Here is a 13,691-nt window from a genome sequence, read left to right as displayed (position 1 = left end):
ATTGGCATGTAGAGGTTCATTTCTTCAAAACCATAGACTGTACTAGGCTAAAATTGCTTCTTTGCATTCTTTGGCTAGGATGGCACTTGACAAAAATGGGTGCTCTTTGCCAGGCACCCCTGTGCATCTAAGCAGCCAGGTTTCCAGACATCAGCAAAATCTCCAGCCAAAAAAACATTTACTGCCCATTAAATAACCATTCTTTTTTATAACTTTATAGTTTATAGCATTTAGTTTAGGGAGACTAAAGAATTTTACTTCTAAATGTTTTTAGTTTATAATACTAATCATATGCTAATCACCATTTATGTAATCGGTTAATGTCAAATAAGTGGGCAAAAAGGTAAAAAATGACATAGTTTACACTTAAAATGTATTTGTTGCTAAACAAATTTGGATATATGCAAATTATGTAACTGCTAAACTTTAAGATTGTAAATTAAGTATTGTGTGCACTATCTTTTGGCTCAATTAACAATAAAAGTAAAAAATACAGATGAATAGCATATGGTAAGTATTATAAATTAATAATATATATATATTTTGAAGCCACAACTTGGTCTCCCTAATTGTATTGGTATATGATTTAAACTAGCCCTAACATTTTATTTTTATATTTGTACATTCTGTTAGAGGTGCTTATGTGTTGTGAATGGCTCCTTGGTTTGACATCTAATACATTATGTGTTCAGTTCTTATTTTTGTGGAACAGAGTTAAAAAAATAATTTTTAGAAGTCTAGTATATTCATGGGTGCTTGGGGAGTTTCTTGATAGAACATTATGTGTAGGGGGAGAAGCTAGGCATTTGTTCTTTGTGGAAAGGGTCTTAAATCTCATGCATTAAGCAAATTAGGTGATTGCAGCATGCACCATGGGCTTCAATAATTATATAATAGCAGATTTGATTTGCTGGAGATTGTGGTTTTGTACTGTACAATTGTCTAGAGTTATGAATAGGTATTGGATAAAGAAAGATAGATTTTTCCACTGTACCAAGCAGAACCTATTGGGTGCAGCAGTGCATATTCATGCCTTCAGGCCTGGAGTGACTTGGAGGGGGCACCTGTCCCTTACGTTTCCGCTTCGACCAATAGATACACCCCTGCAAGTTCAATAAGAATTGAAGGTGGCTAAATAATTTTCTAAGTTTAAATATAACTGAGGCAGTCTGCACAATTCACACAATGATAAGTCATGTCTAACTGATGACATCATACAAGAGTTGGTCGATTTGTTCTTTGCTTGCAAAACTTCTTACCTTTTTATCTGCAGGTATCATTAAGTGGAAAAGAATTAATTTGTCCAGAGCTATATACCTAAAATATGGAACGCTTCACGAATTTGCGTGTCATCCTTGCGCAGGGGCCATGCTAATCTTCTCTGTATGGTTCCAATTTTAGTATATGTGCTGCCGAAGCAAGCACATTCCAAAAGCAAAGTCCTAAGATATATATACCCCACCATGTGCCTCAAGATTGATCTTAGGGAGAGTAAAAGATGGAAGTTAAATTCAGATGGGGTTTCAAAGACTGGAGAACACTTTACAATAAACAAGATAGAGCTACTTACTGGCAAAAAATTCAATATCCCATTAAGGAAAGGCCACCAATTTCTATACGTACCACAGTCAAATAAATTATGCAAATTAGCATGTGGAGGTTCATTTCTTTTGGAACCATAGGCTGTACAAGATTAAAATTGCTCCTAAGTACAGAACAAGTGAAGTAGGAATGGAAAATGTTAAAATAGTTTTCTAAGACTTAATAGAAGTACTGAGACAACCTGCACAATTTAGACAAGAATTGAATTTGAAAATGATATGTCATGTCGAACTGATTTTGTCATAAAAAAGTTGGTCGATTTGTTCTTTGCTTGCAAAATTTCTTGACTTTTTATCTGCAGGTATCTTAAGTGGAATCGAATTAATTTGTCCAGAGCTATATACCTAAAATATGGAACGCTTCACGAATTTGCGTGTCATCCTTGCGCAGGGGCCATGCTAATCTTCTCTGTATCGTTCCAATTTTAGTATATGTGCTGCCGAAGCAAGCACATTCCAAAAGCAAAGTCCTAAGATATATATACCCCACCATGTGCCTCAAGATTGATCTTAGGGAGAGTAAAAGATGGAAGTTAAATTCAGATGGGGTTTCAAAGACTGGAGAACACTTTACAATAAACAAGATAGAGCTACTTACTGGCAAAAAATTCAATATCCCATTAAGGAAAGGCCACCAATTTCTATACGTACCACAGTCAAATAAATTATGCAAATTAGCATGTGGAGGTTCATTTCTTTTGGAACCATAGGCTGTACAAGATTAAAATTGCTCCTAAGTACAGAACAAGTGAAGTAGGAATGGAAAATGGCAAAATAGTTTTCTAAGACTTAATAGAAGTACTGAGACAACCTGCACAATTTAGACAAGAATTGAATTTGAAAATGATATGTCATGTCGAACTGATTTTGTCATAAAAAAGTTGGTCGATTTGTTCTTTGCTTGCAAAATTTCTTGACTTTTTATCTGCAGGTATCTTAAGTGGAATCGAATTAATTTGTCCAGAGCTATATACCTAAAATATGGAACGCTTCACGAATTTGCGTGTCATCCTTGCGCAGGGGCCATGCTAATCTTCTCTGTATCGTTCCAATTTTAGTATATGTGCTGCCGAAGCAAGCACATTCCAAAAGCAAAGTCCTAAGAGTTATATACCCCACCATGTGCCTCAAGATTGATCTTAGGGAGAGGGAAAGTTGGAAGTAAAATTTAAATAGGGTTTTATAAACTGGAGAACATTAACAAGATAGAGCTGCTAACTGGCAAAAAAATTCAATATCCCATTAAGGAATAGCCATCGATTTCCATACATATCACAGTGAAACAAATTATGAAAATTGGCATGTAGAGGTTCATTTCTTCAAAACCATAGACTGTACTAGGCTAAAATTGCTTCTTTGCATTCTTTGGCTAGGATGGCACTTGACAAAAATGGGTGCTCTTTGCCAGGCACCCCTGTGCATCTAAGCAGCCAGGTTTCCAGACATCAGCAAAATCTCCAGCCAAAAAAACATTTACTGCCCATTAAATAACCATTCTTTTTTATAACTTTATAGTTTATAGCATTTAGTTTAGGGAGACTAAAGAATTTTACTTCTAAATGTTTTTAGTTTATAATACTAATCATATGCTAATCACCATTTATGTAATCGGTTAATGTCAAATAAGTGGGCAAAAAGGTAAAAAATGACATAGTTTACACTTAAAATGTATTTGTTGCTAAACAAATTTGGATATATGCAAATTATGTAACTGCTAAACTTTAAGATTGTAAATTAAGTATTGTGTGCACTATCTTTTGGCTCAATTAACAATAAAAGTAAAAAATACAGATGAATAGCATATGGTAAGTATTATAAATTAATAATATATATATATTTTGAAGCCACAACTTGGTCTCCCTAATTGTATTGGTATATGATTTAAACTAGCCCTAACATTTTATTTTTATATTTGTACATTCTGTTAGAGGTGCTTATGTGTTGTGAATGGCTCCTTGGTTTGACATCTAATACATTATGTGTTCAGTTCTTATTTTTGTGGAACAGAGTTAAAAAAATAATTTTTAGAAGTCTAGTATATTCATGGGTGCTTGGGGAGTTTCTTGATAGAACATTATGTGTAGGGGGAGAAGCTAGGCATTTGTTCTTTGTGGAAAGGGTCTTAAATCTCATGCATTAAGCAAATTAGGTGATTGCAGCATGCACCATGGGCTTCAATAATTATATAATAGCAGATTTGATTTGCTGGAGATTGTGGTTTTGTACTGTACAATTGTCTAGAGTTATGAATAGGTATTGGATAAAGAAAGATAGATTTTTCCACTGTACCAAGCAGAACCTATTGGGTGCAGCAGTGCATATTCATGCCTTCAGGCCTGGAGTGACTTGGAGGGGGCACCTGTCCCTTACGTTTCCGCTTCGACCAATAGATACACCCCTGCAAGTTCAATAAGAATTGAAGGTGGCTAAATAATTTTCTAAGTTTAAATATAACTGAGGCAGTCTGCACAATTCACACAATGATAAGTCATGTCTAACTGATGACATCATACAAGAGTTGGTCGATTTGTTCTTTGCTTGCAAAACTTCTTACCTTTTTATCTGCAGGTATCATTAAGTGGAAAAGAATTAATTTGTCCAGAGCTATATACCTAAAATATGGAACGCTTCACGAATTTGCGTGTCATCCTTGCGCAGGGGCCATGCTAATCTTCTCTGTATGGTTCCAATTTTAGTATATGTGCTGCCGAAGCAAGCACATTCCAAAAGCAAAGTCCTAAGATATATATACCCCACCATGTGCCTCAAGATTGATCTTAGGGAGAGTAAAAGATGGAAGTTAAATTCAGATGGGGTTTCAAAGACTGGAGAACACTTTACAATAAACAAGATAGAGCTACTTACTGGCAAAAAATTCAATATCCCATTAAGGAAAGGCCACCAATTTCTATACGTACCACAGTCAAATAAATTATGCAAATTAGCATGTGGAGGTTCATTTCTTTTGGAACCATAGGCTGTACAAGATTAAAATTGCTCCTAAGTACAGAACAAGTGAAGTAGGAATGGAAAATGTTAAAATAGTTTTCTAAGACTTAATAGAAGTACTGAGACAACCTGCACAATTTAGACAAGAATTGAATTTGAAAATGATATGTCATGTCGAACTGATTTTGTCATAAAAAAGTTGGTCGATTTGTTCTTTGCTTGCAAAATTTCTTGACTTTTTATCTGCAGGTATCTTAAGTGGAATCGAATTAATTTGTCCAGAGCTATATACCTAAAATATGGAACGCTTCACGAATTTGCGTGTCATCCTTGCGCAGGGGCCATGCTAATCTTCTCTGTATCGTTCCAATTTTAGTATATGTGCTGCCGAAGCAAGCACATTCCAAAAGCAAAGTCCTAAGATATATATACCCCACCATGTGCCTCAAGATTGATCTTAGGGAGAGTAAAAGATGGAAGTTAAATTCAGATGGGGTTTCAAAGACTGGAGAACACTTTACAATAAACAAGATAGAGCTACTTACTGGCAAAAAATTCAATATCCCATTAAGGAAAGGCCACCAATTTCTATACGTACCACAGTCAAATAAATTATGCAAATTAGCATGTGGAGGTTCATTTCTTTTGGAACCATAGGCTGTACAAGATTAAAATTGCTCCTAAGTACAGAACAAGTGAAGTAGGAATGGAAAATGGCAAAATAGTTTTCTAAGACTTAATAGAAGTACTGAGACAACCTGCACAATTTAGACAAGAATTGAATTTGAAAATGATATGTCATGTCGAACTGATTTTGTCATAAAAAAGTTGGTCGATTTGTTCTTTGCTTGCAAAATTTCTTGACTTTTTATCTGCAGGTATCTTAAGTGGAATCGAATTAATTTGTCCAGAGCTATATACCTAAAATATGGAACGCTTCACGAATTTGCGTGTCATCCTTGCGCAGGGGCCATGCTAATCTTCTCTGTATCGTTCCAATTTTAGTATATGTGCTGCCGAAGCAAGCACATTCCAAAAGCAAAGTCCTAAGAGTTATATACCCCACCATGTGCCTCAAGATTGATCTTAGGGAGAGGGAAAGTTGGAAGTAAAATTTAAATAGGGTTTTATAAACTGGAGAACATTAACAAGATAGAGCTGCTAACTGGCAAAAAAATTCAATATCCCATTAAGGAATAGCCATCGATTTCCATACATATCACAGTGAAACAAATTATGAAAATTGGCATGTAGAGGTTCATTTCTTCAAAACCATAGACTGTACTAGGCTAAAATTGCTTCTTTGCATTCTTTGGCTAGGATGGCACTTGACAAAAATGGGTGCTCTTTGCCAGGCACCCCTGTGCATCTAAGCAGCCAGGTTTCCAGACATCAGCAAAATCTCCAGCCAAAAAAACATTTACTGCCCATTAAATAACCATTCTTTTTTATAACTTTATAGTTTATAGCATTTAGTTTAGGGAGACTAAAGAATTTTACTTCTAAATGTTTTTAGTTTATAATACTAATCATATGCTAATCACCATTTATGTAATCGGTTAATGTCAAATAAGTGGGCAAAAAGGTAAAAAATGACATAGTTTACACTTAAAATGTATTTGTTGCTAAACAAATTTGGATATATGCAAATTATGTAACTGCTAAACTTTAAGATTGTAAATTAAGTATTGTGTGCACTATCTTTTGGCTCAATTAACAATAAAAGTAAAAAATACAGATGAATAGCATATGGTAAGTATTATAAATTAATAATATATATATATTTTGAAGCCACAACTTGGTCTCCCTAATTGTATTGGTATATGATTTAAACTAGCCCTAACATTTTATTTTTATATTTGTACATTCTGTTAGAGGTGCTTATGTGTTGTGAATGGCTCCTTGGTTTGACATCTAATACATTATGTGTTCAGTTCTTATTTTTGTGGAACAGAGTTAAAAAAATAATTTTTAGAAGTCTAGTATATTCATGGGTGCTTGGGGAGTTTCTTGATAGAACATTATGTGTAGGGGGAGAAGCTAGGCATTTGTTCTTTGTGGAAAGGGTCTTAAATCTCATGCATTAAGCAAATTAGGTGATTGCAGCATGCACCATGGGCTTCAATAATTATATAATAGCAGATTTGATTTGCTGGAGATTGTGGTTTTGTACTGTACAATTGTCTAGAGTTATGAATAGGTATTGGATAAAGAAAGATAGATTTTTCCACTGTACCAAGCAGAACCTATTGGGTGCAGCAGTGCATATTCATGCCTTCAGGCCTGGAGTGACTTGGAGGGGGCACCTGTCCCTTACGTTTCCGCTTCGACCAATAGATACACCCCTGCAAGTTCAATAAGAATTGAAGGTGGCTAAATAATTTTCTAAGTTTAAATATAACTGAGGCAGTCTGCACAATTCACACAATGATAAGTCATGTCTAACTGATGACATCATACAAGAGTTGGTCGATTTGTTCTTTGCTTGCAAAACTTCTTACCTTTTTATCTGCAGGTATCATTAAGTGGAAAAGAATTAATTTGTCCAGAGCTATATACCTAAAATATGGAACGCTTCACGAATTTGCGTGTCATCCTTGCGCAGGGGCCATGCTAATCTTCTCTGTATGGTTCCAATTTTAGTATATGTGCTGCCGAAGCAAGCACATTCCAAAAGCAAAGTCCTAAGATATATATACCCCACCATGTGCCTCAAGATTGATCTTAGGGAGAGTAAAAGATGGAAGTTAAATTCAGATGGGGTTTCAAAGACTGGAGAACACTTTACAATAAACAAGATAGAGCTACTTACTGGCAAAAAATTCAATATCCCATTAAGGAAAGGCCACCAATTTCTATACGTACCACAGTCAAATAAATTATGCAAATTAGCATGTGGAGGTTCATTTCTTTTGGAACCATAGGCTGTACAAGATTAAAATTGCTCCTAAGTACAGAACAAGTGAAGTAGGAATGGAAAATGTTAAAATAGTTTTCTAAGACTTAATAGAAGTACTGAGACAACCTGCACAATTTAGACAAGAATTGAATTTGAAAATGATATGTCATGTCGAACTGATTTTGTCATAAAAAAGTTGGTCGATTTGTTCTTTGCTTGCAAAATTTCTTGACTTTTTATCTGCAGGTATCTTAAGTGGAATCGAATTAATTTGTCCAGAGCTATATACCTAAAATATGGAACGCTTCACGAATTTGCGTGTCATCCTTGCGCAGGGGCCATGCTAATCTTCTCTGTATCGTTCCAATTTTAGTATATGTGCTGCCGAAGCAAGCACATTCCAAAAGCAAAGTCCTAAGATATATATACCCCACCATGTGCCTCAAGATTGATCTTAGGGAGAGTAAAAGATGGAAGTTAAATTCAGATGGGGTTTCAAAGACTGGAGAACACTTTACAATAAACAAGATAGAGCTACTTACTGGCAAAAAATTCAATATCCCATTAAGGAAAGGCCACCAATTTCTATACGTACCACAGTCAAATAAATTATGCAAATTAGCATGTGGAGGTTCATTTCTTTTGGAACCATAGGCTGTACAAGATTAAAATTGCTCCTAAGTACAGAACAAGTGAAGTAGGAATGGAAAATGGCAAAATAGTTTTCTAAGACTTAATAGAAGTACTGAGACAACCTGCACAATTTAGACAAGAATTGAATTTGAAAATGATATGTCATGTCGAACTGATTTTGTCATAAAAAAGTTGGTCGATTTGTTCTTTGCTTGCAAAATTTCTTGACTTTTTATCTGCAGGTATCTTAAGTGGAATCGAATTAATTTGTCCAGAGCTATATACCTAAAATATGGAACGCTTCACGAATTTGCGTGTCATCCTTGCGCAGGGGCCATGCTAATCTTCTCTGTATCGTTCCAATTTTAGTATATGTGCTGCCGAAGCAAGCACATTCCAAAAGCAAAGTCCTAAGAGTTATATACCCCACCATGTGCCTCAAGATTGATCTTAGGGAGAGGGAAAGTTGGAAGTAAAATTTAAATAGGGTTTTATAAACTGGAGAACATTAACAAGATAGAGCTGCTAACTGGCAAAAAAATTCAATATCCCATTAAGGAATAGCCATCGATTTCCATACATATCACAGTGAAACAAATTATGAAAATTGGCATGTAGAGGTTCATTTCTTCAAAACCATAGACTGTACTAGGCTAAAATTGCTTCTTTGCATTCTTTGGCTAGGATGGCACTTGACAAAAATGGGTGCTCTTTGCCAGGCACCCCTGTGCATCTAAGCAGCCAGGTTTCCAGACATCAGCAAAATCTCCAGCCAAAAAAACATTTACTGCCCATTAAATAACCATTCTTTTTTATAACTTTATAGTTTATAGCATTTAGTTTAGGGAGACTAAAGAATTTTACTTCTAAATGTTTTTAGTTTATAATACTAATCATATGCTAATCACCATTTATGTAATCGGTTAATGTCAAATAAGTGGGCAAAAAGGTAAAAAATGACATAGTTTACACTTAAAATGTATTTGTTGCTAAACAAATTTGGATATATGCAAATTATGTAACTGCTAAACTTTAAGATTGTAAATTAAGTATTGTGTGCACTATCTTTTGGCTCAATTAACAATAAAAGTAAAAAATACAGATGAATAGCATATGGTAAGTATTATAAATTAATAATATATATATATTTTGAAGCCACAACTTGGTCTCCCTAATTGTATTGGTATATGATTTAAACTAGCCCTAACATTTTATTTTTATATTTGTACATTCTGTTAGAGGTGCTTATGTGTTGTGAATGGCTCCTTGGTTTGACATCTAATACATTATGTGTTCAGTTCTTATTTTTGTGGAACAGAGTTAAAAAAATAATTTTTAGAAGTCTAGTATATTCATGGGTGCTTGGGGAGTTTCTTGATAGAACATTATGTGTAGGGGGAGAAGCTAGGCATTTGTTCTTTGTGGAAAGGGTCTTAAATCTCATGCATTAAGCAAATTAGGTGATTGCAGCATGCACCATGGGCTTCAATAATTATATAATAGCAGATTTGATTTGCTGGAGATTGTGGTTTTGTACTGTACAATTGTCTAGAGTTATGAATAGGTATTGGATAAAGAAAGATAGATTTTTCCACTGTACCAAGCAGAACCTATTGGGTGCAGCAGTGCATATTCATGCCTTCAGGCCTGGAGTGACTTGGAGGGGGCACCTGTCCCTTACGTTTCCGCTTCGACCAATAGATACACCCCTGCAAGTTCAATAAGAATTGAAGGTGGCTAAATAATTTTCTAAGTTTAAATATAACTGAGGCAGTCTGCACAATTCACACAATGATAAGTCATGTCTAACTGATGACATCATACAAGAGTTGGTCGATTTGTTCTTTGCTTGCAAAACTTCTTACCTTTTTATCTGCAGGTATCATTAAGTGGAAAAGAATTAATTTGTCCAGAGCTATATACCTAAAATATGGAACGCTTCACGAATTTGCGTGTCATCCTTGCGCAGGGGCCATGCTAATCTTCTCTGTATGGTTCCAATTTTAGTATATGTGCTGCCGAAGCAAGCACATTCCAAAAGCAAAGTCCTAAGATATATATACCCCACCATGTGCCTCAAGATTGATCTTAGGGAGAGTAAAAGATGGAAGTTAAATTCAGATGGGGTTTCAAAGACTGGAGAACACTTTACAATAAACAAGATAGAGCTACTTACTGGCAAAAAATTCAATATCCCATTAAGGAAAGGCCACCAATTTCTATACGTACCACAGTCAAATAAATTATGCAAATTAGCATGTGGAGGTTCATTTCTTTTGGAACCATAGGCTGTACAAGATTAAAATTGCTCCTAAGTACAGAACAAGTGAAGTAGGAATGGAAAATGTTAAAATAGTTTTCTAAGACTTAATAGAAGTACTGAGACAACCTGCACAATTTAGACAAGAATTGAATTTGAAAATGATATGTCATGTCGAACTGATTTTGTCATAAAAAAGTTGGTCGATTTGTTCTTTGCTTGCAAAATTTCTTGACTTTTTATCTGCAGGTATCTTAAGTGGAATCGAATTAATTTGTCCAGAGCTATATACCTAAAATATGGAACGCTTCACGAATTTGCGTGTCATCCTTGCGCAGGGGCCATGCTAATCTTCTCTGTATCGTTCCAATTTTAGTATATGTGCTGCCGAAGCAAGCACATTCCAAAAGCAAAGTCCTAAGATATATATACCCCACCATGTGCCTCAAGATTGATCTTAGGGAGAGTAAAAGATGGAAGTTAAATTCAGATGGGGTTTCAAAGACTGGAGAACACTTTACAATAAACAAGATAGAGCTACTTACTGGCAAAAAATTCAATATCCCATTAAGGAAAGGCCACCAATTTCTATACGTACCACAGTCAAATAAATTATGCAAATTAGCATGTGGAGGTTCATTTCTTTTGGAACCATAGGCTGTACAAGATTAAAATTGCTCCTAAGTACAGAACAAGTGAAGTAGGAATGGAAAATGGCAAAATAGTTTTCTAAGACTTAATAGAAGTACTGAGACAACCTGCACAATTTAGACAAGAATTGAATTTGAAAATGATATGTCATGTCGAACTGATTTTGTCATAAAAAAGTTGGTCGATTTGTTCTTTGCTTGCAAAATTTCTTGACTTTTTATCTGCAGGTATCTTAAGTGGAATCGAATTAATTTGTCCAGAGCTATATACCTAAAATATGGAACGCTTCACGAATTTGCGTGTCATCCTTGCGCAGGGGCCATGCTAATCTTCTCTGTATCGTTCCAATTTTAGTATATGTGCTGCCGAAGCAAGCACATTCCAAAAGCAAAGTCCTAAGAGTTATATACCCCACCATGTGCCTCAAGATTGATCTTAGGGAGAGGGAAAGTTGGAAGTAAAATTTAAATAGGGTTTTATAAACTGGAGAACATTAACAAGATAGAGCTGCTAACTGGCAAAAAAATTCAATATCCCATTAAGGAATAGCCATCGATTTCCATACATATCACAGTGAAACAAATTATGAAAATTGGCATGTAGAGGTTCATTTCTTCAAAACCATAGACTGTACTAGGCTAAAATTGCTTCTTTGCATTCTTTGGCTAGGATGGCACTTGACAAAAATGGGTGCTCTTTGCCAGGCACCCCTGTGCATCTAAGCAGCCAGGTTTCCAGACATCAGCAAAATCTCCAGCCAAAAAAACATTTACTGCCCATTAAATAACCATTCTTTTTTATAACTTTATAGTTTATAGCATTTAGTTTAGGGAGACTAAAGAATTTTACTTCTAAATGTTTTTAGTTTATAATACTAATCATATGCTAATCACCATTTATGTAATCGGTTAATGTCAAATAAGTGGGCAAAAAGGTAAAAATGACATAGTTTACACTTAAAATGTATTTGTTGCTAAACAAATTTGGATATATGCAAATTATGTAACTGCTAAACTTTAAGATTGTAAATTAAGTATTGTGTGCACTATCTTTTGGCTCAATTTACAATAAAAGTAAAAAATACAGATGAATAGCATATGGTAAGTATTATAAATTAATAATATATATATATTTTGAAGCCACAACTTGGTCTCCCTAATTGTATTGGTATATGATTTAAACTAGCCCTAACATTTTATTTTTATATTTGTACATTCTGTTAGAGGTGCTTATGTGTTGTGAATGGCTCCTTGGTTTGACATCTAATACATTATGTGTTCAGTTCTTATTTTTGTGGAACAGAGTTAAAAAAATAATTTTTAGAAGTCTAGTATATTCATGGGTGCTTGGGGAGTTTCTTGATAGAACATTATGTGTAGGGGGAGAAGCTAGGCATTTGTTCTTTGTGGAAAGGGTCTTAAATCTCATGCATTAAGCAAATTAGGTGATTGCAGCATGCACCATGGGCTTCAATAATTATATAATAGCAGATTTGATTTGCTGGAGATTGTGGTTTTGTACTGTACAATTGTCTAGAGTTATGAATAGGTATTGGATAAAGAAAGATAGATTTTTCCACTGTACCAAGCAGAACCTATTGGGTGCAGCAGTGCATATTCATGCCTTCAGGCCTGGAGTGACTTGGAGGGGGCACCTGTCCCTTACGTTTCCGCTTCGACCAATAGATACACCCCTGCAAGTTCAATAAGAATTGAAGGTGGCTAAATAATTTTCTAAGTTTAAATATAACTGAGGCAGTCTGCACAATTCACACAATGATAAGTCATGTCTAACTGATGACATCATACAAGAGTTGGTCGATTTGTTCTTTGCTTGCAAAACTTCTTACCTTTTTATCTGCAGGTATCATTAAGTGGAAAAGAAATAATTTGTCCAGAGCTATATACCTAAAATATGGAACGCTTCACGAATTTGCGTGTCATCCTTGCGCAGGGGCCATGCTAATCTTCTCTGTATGGTTCCAATTTTAGTATATGTGCTGCCGAAGCAAGCACATTCCAAAAGCAAAGTCCTAAGATATATATACCCCACCATGTGCCTCAAGATTGATCTTAGGGAGAGTAAAAGATGGAAGTTAAATTCAGATGGGGTTTCAAAGACTGGAGAACACTTTACAATAAACAAGATAGAGCTACTTACTGGCAAAAAATTCAATATCCCATTAAGGAAAGGCCACCAATTTCTATACGTACCACAGTCAAATAAATTATGCAAATTAGCATGTGGAGGTTCATTTCTTTTGGAACCATAGGCTGTACAAGATTAAAATTGCTCCTAAGTACAGAACAAGTGAAGTAGGAATGGAAAATGTTAAAATAGTTTTCTAAGACTTAATAGAAGTACTGAGACAACCTGCACAATTTAGACAAGAATTGAATTTGAAAATGATATGTCATGTCGAACTGATTTTGTCATAAAAAAGTTGGTCGATTTGTTCTTTGCTTGCAAAATTTCTTGACTTTTTATCTGCAGGTATCTTAAGTGGAATCGAATTAATTTGTCCAGAGCTATATACCTAAAATATGGAACGCTTCACGAATTTGCGTGTCATCCTTGCGCAGGGGCCATGCTAATCTTCTCTGTATCGTTCCAATTTTAGTATATGTGCTGCCGAAGCAAGCACATTCCAAAAGCAAAGTCCTAAGATATATATACCCCACCATGTGCCTCAAGATTG

The 13,691-nt window shown here is 35.1% G+C and overlaps 14 non-coding genes across 14 annotated transcripts; all 14 read right to left on the bottom strand.

Moving 5' to 3' along the window:
* Positions 1–1,318: 1,318 nt before the first annotated feature.
* On the bottom strand, positions 1,319–1,425 carry LOC148514488 (U6 spliceosomal RNA). Its single transcript, XR_015879580.1, has one exon. It is a non-coding gene; the product is annotated as a U6 spliceosomal RNA (small nuclear RNA).
* Positions 1,426–1,947: 522 nt separating this feature from the next.
* On the bottom strand, positions 1,948–2,054 carry LOC148514487 (U6 spliceosomal RNA). Its single transcript, XR_015879984.1, has one exon. It is a non-coding gene; the product is annotated as a U6 spliceosomal RNA (small nuclear RNA).
* Positions 2,055–2,576: 522 nt separating this feature from the next.
* Positions 2,577–2,683, bottom strand: LOC148514486 (U6 spliceosomal RNA). The gene has a single exon (XR_015879983.1). It is a non-coding gene; the product is annotated as a U6 spliceosomal RNA (small nuclear RNA).
* A 1,531-nt stretch (positions 2,684–4,214) lies between these two features.
* LOC148514485 (U6 spliceosomal RNA) lies at positions 4,215–4,321 on the bottom strand. Its single transcript, XR_015879579.1, has one exon. It is a non-coding gene; the product is annotated as a U6 spliceosomal RNA (small nuclear RNA).
* Positions 4,322–4,843: 522 nt separating this feature from the next.
* On the bottom strand, positions 4,844–4,950 carry LOC148514484 (U6 spliceosomal RNA). Its single transcript, XR_015879981.1, has one exon. It is a non-coding gene; the product is annotated as a U6 spliceosomal RNA (small nuclear RNA).
* Positions 4,951–5,472: 522 nt separating this feature from the next.
* LOC148514483 (U6 spliceosomal RNA) lies at positions 5,473–5,579 on the bottom strand. The gene has a single exon (XR_015879980.1). It is a non-coding gene; the product is annotated as a U6 spliceosomal RNA (small nuclear RNA).
* A 1,531-nt stretch (positions 5,580–7,110) lies between these two features.
* Positions 7,111–7,217, bottom strand: LOC148514482 (U6 spliceosomal RNA). Its single transcript, XR_015879578.1, has one exon. It is a non-coding gene; the product is annotated as a U6 spliceosomal RNA (small nuclear RNA).
* A 522-nt stretch (positions 7,218–7,739) lies between these two features.
* On the bottom strand, positions 7,740–7,846 carry LOC148514481 (U6 spliceosomal RNA). The gene has a single exon (XR_015879979.1). It is a non-coding gene; the product is annotated as a U6 spliceosomal RNA (small nuclear RNA).
* Positions 7,847–8,368: 522 nt separating this feature from the next.
* LOC148514480 (U6 spliceosomal RNA) lies at positions 8,369–8,475 on the bottom strand. The gene has a single exon (XR_015879978.1). It is a non-coding gene; the product is annotated as a U6 spliceosomal RNA (small nuclear RNA).
* Positions 8,476–10,006: 1,531 nt separating this feature from the next.
* LOC148514479 (U6 spliceosomal RNA) lies at positions 10,007–10,113 on the bottom strand. The gene has a single exon (XR_015879577.1). It is a non-coding gene; the product is annotated as a U6 spliceosomal RNA (small nuclear RNA).
* Positions 10,114–10,635: 522 nt separating this feature from the next.
* LOC148514478 (U6 spliceosomal RNA) lies at positions 10,636–10,742 on the bottom strand. The gene has a single exon (XR_015879977.1). It is a non-coding gene; the product is annotated as a U6 spliceosomal RNA (small nuclear RNA).
* Positions 10,743–11,264: 522 nt separating this feature from the next.
* Positions 11,265–11,371, bottom strand: LOC148514477 (U6 spliceosomal RNA). The gene has a single exon (XR_015879976.1). It is a non-coding gene; the product is annotated as a U6 spliceosomal RNA (small nuclear RNA).
* Positions 11,372–12,901: 1,530 nt separating this feature from the next.
* On the bottom strand, positions 12,902–13,008 carry LOC148514476 (U6 spliceosomal RNA). Its single transcript, XR_015879575.1, has one exon. It is a non-coding gene; the product is annotated as a U6 spliceosomal RNA (small nuclear RNA).
* A 522-nt stretch (positions 13,009–13,530) lies between these two features.
* On the bottom strand, positions 13,531–13,637 carry LOC148514475 (U6 spliceosomal RNA). The gene has a single exon (XR_015879975.1). It is a non-coding gene; the product is annotated as a U6 spliceosomal RNA (small nuclear RNA).
* Between the last annotated feature and the right edge of the window lie 54 nt (positions 13,638–13,691).

The sequence above is a fragment of the Taudactylus pleione genome, unplaced genomic scaffold, assembly GCF_031769625.1.
Source record: "Taudactylus pleione unplaced genomic scaffold, aTauple2 ptg000262l, whole genome shotgun sequence".
NCBI lineage: Eukaryota > Metazoa > Chordata > Amphibia > Anura > Myobatrachidae > Taudactylus > Taudactylus pleione.
The sequence above is the reverse complement of the archived record's forward strand: the minus strand, read 5'-3'. Positions and strand labels throughout refer to the sequence as shown.